Source organism: Triticum aestivum, chromosome 3B, assembly GCF_018294505.1.
Source record: "Triticum aestivum cultivar Chinese Spring chromosome 3B, IWGSC CS RefSeq v2.1, whole genome shotgun sequence".
NCBI classification, from domain to species: domain Eukaryota; kingdom Viridiplantae; phylum Streptophyta; class Magnoliopsida; order Poales; family Poaceae; genus Triticum; species Triticum aestivum.
The window spans coordinates 793,907,101-793,909,699 of NC_057801.1; the positions used below are offsets into that span (position 1 = coordinate 793,907,101).

The following is a 2,599-nucleotide window of genomic DNA, read 5'->3' on the forward strand; positions in this document are numbered from 1 at the left end:
TCTGGCACCGCATGCATCTGGCCTGCCCACGCCACGCTCACGTCGCGTCAAGGAAGTGAGGCCCGAGTCAGACGATTCGTCAGGGTCAGCCCAGCTGGTTGCCGGCCGAGCACACGCGGCTACGCTTCAATCCAGAAATAAGAGACGAATGGATGCCGGAGGCTCCTCAGCGATCGCGATTTTCAGCCGTTGGATCGGGCCGCTTGATGCGTTTTCGTCCGTTGGATCGAGAGGTGGAGGAATCTGCGCCGTCGGATCGAAATCGGATCGAAAAAAATCTACTGTTGGCGCCTCCCCCCGCTCGTTTTTACTGCGTTCTTACCGTTCTAAGGTCGCTGCCGTGTGGGTCCGTTCGCTGGTGGGGCTCTATTGTCAGCGACCGCGGCTTGGTTCCGGCCCGGTCGCGCGCGTCGGCGGGGGAAAGATCTCGTGCCACCGCACGTAAAATCTTGCCCCCGCCGAGGGTAATTTGGTCTGTTCGCTGTCGAGGGCTTGCGTGTCGTGCGGCGCTTCGCTCGTGTGCCTATGGGGTGGGGAGGGCGGCGGCCCGTTCGTTCGTCCTCTCATTCGTCCCCCCCCCCCCGTCTCTTTCTCTCTGGATCTCGTTTTCTCTCATCGCCGCCGCTCATCTTCGTCGATTCGCTCGTCGCCGCCGCTCCTCCTCCTCGATTCGACTCCGTCCCTCAGGTGGTTTCCCTCTACCTCTCGTTCGCTCGTCTATTTTTTGATTCGGTTGTTTCTTACCGTCTCCCTTGCTTGTTTGCTTGATTTTAAGTTGTCGGACGGCGCCGTTGTGTTGGGGCTGCCTCGCGAGTTGAACGGGAAGGGAGCACACTGGGCTGCTTCTGAGATGGCTGAGGTAATTGATCTCTCCCTTGTTTGTTTTCCCCTCTGTGGTGTGTATGTGCTCATCAAGGCTTTTGCTGTTCTTCAGGGATCTGTCTAGGGTTTGCTGTTCGGATTCGTGCTGATCCATTCTGATTTGTGCTGTTCGAGGTGGGCTGCTTCTGAGATGGCTGAGGTAATTGATTTCTTCCTTGTTTGTTTTCCCCTCTGTGGTGTGTATGTGCTCATCAAGGCTTTTGCTATTCTTCAGGGATCTGTCTAGGGTTTGCTGTTCGGATTCGTGCTGATCCATTCTGATTTGTGCTGTTCGAGGTGTTTTAGCTGGTTCGGTTGCAGGTGATTCTTCCCTCTTGCCTGGCCTCCTCGATTTTACTTTCGTAGGTCGTATGTGTGTTCGTGGTCCATAAATAATGCAAATTATATCTTCTGTGCATAGATGTGGATTACAGGGGATGTGTTACGTACCATTTATGATGGTTATTTATTATTTATGTCTTGGGTTGCTGTCAGTCCGTATCTGCTGCGGATATAGCCTATGTCTAAAGCCTATGTTTAAAGCCCATGTATATTGTTGTTTTGGTTCATGCGTGTTGCAGACGTGTGGGTCTGTCGCTTGCATTCTTATGGGATCTAACGTTTGTGCCTGTTTGGTGTTTTTTTGTGTGGGGTCTGCTTATTTTGGGTTTTCGTTTTGCTGGCAGGATGTTTGCCGTCGGTTGTTCTTTTGTGCACATGTTAGATGTCGTTGCTTCGCGATGTCGTTTGCCATTCCACTCGTACTTGCGGGAGGTCATGGACAATGGGGTTGTGCTTGGAGGGGTGGAGATCGATGTTGATGTCCCTGGAGGTGATGCCTTTACCATGACGAAGTTTTTTTGGTCCCGGGACGGTATTGGTTGCCCGTCTCTTCATGATGATGCTGCTCTCCAAGCTATTTGCTTCCTACAGGGTCTATATGGGTTTGTTGTTGTAGACTACAATTACAAGAGCATGATGACTTATCGAGAACTTGCTCGTTCAGCAGTTGTTTTGGCGGCCTCGCTGGTTCGGTCTTCGGTACCTGCTGTTGCCAGTGATGCGTCTGCTGCCGTGGGTGACGTCAATGCTGCTTCGCGGTGGCAGATGTTACACGCTTGGTTGCTTTCTACGGCATGTACCTTCTAGGTGTGCCTTGTATCTAGGGTCTGTTTTTTCCTGTTGGTTAGTTGGTATTTTTATCTTCGTGATGCTGGTTGGTCTATGCTTAGATCACTGTGTATGAGATGGGTGGCTTGTTGTAATAAGATATTGATGTTAACTGTTCGTTTATTCAATGTGAGTCTTATCTTTCTCCTGGCCTTGTTGCTGGTGCAGGGTAATATATATCGTGTCTTGTCTTTCTACTTTGTTATGCTATATTTGGATACCTGGTGTTTTGCTTTCTAAGGTTGCGTAATTCCTGCTTGTTGGTTTTCAGTGCCTTGGGTATGGTGTACTTCTCTTACCGACATGCCACGTCGTCCAGTTGTGTTCCATGATGAGGGTGCTGTTGGGGTTGGTGCTGGTTTGATAAATGCTCGTGGTCGTGGGCGTGGTCGTGGGCGGGCTGATGGTGGGCGTGGTCGGGCCGTTGGCCGGGGGTCTGATGAAGGCGGCGTTGGTCGTGGGCGGGCTGATGGTGGGCGTGGTCAGTCCGCTGGCCGGGGGTCTGATGCAGGGGGTGCCGGTCGTGGGCGGGCTGCGGGTGGTTGTGGTCGGGCCGCTGTCCGTGGGG

At 52.6% G+C, this 2,599-nt stretch overlaps 1 long non-coding RNA gene across 1 annotated transcript; it reads left to right on the forward strand.

The window, feature by feature from the left end:
- The first annotated feature begins 920 nt into the window (after positions 1-920).
- LOC123066615 (uncharacterized) lies at positions 921-1,969 on the forward strand. The gene is made up of 3 exons (XR_006431386.1): positions 921-1,021; positions 1,097-1,182; positions 1,548-1,969. It is a non-coding gene; the product is annotated as an uncharacterized lncRNA (long non-coding RNA).
- Positions 1,970-2,599: the final 630 nt, after the last annotated feature.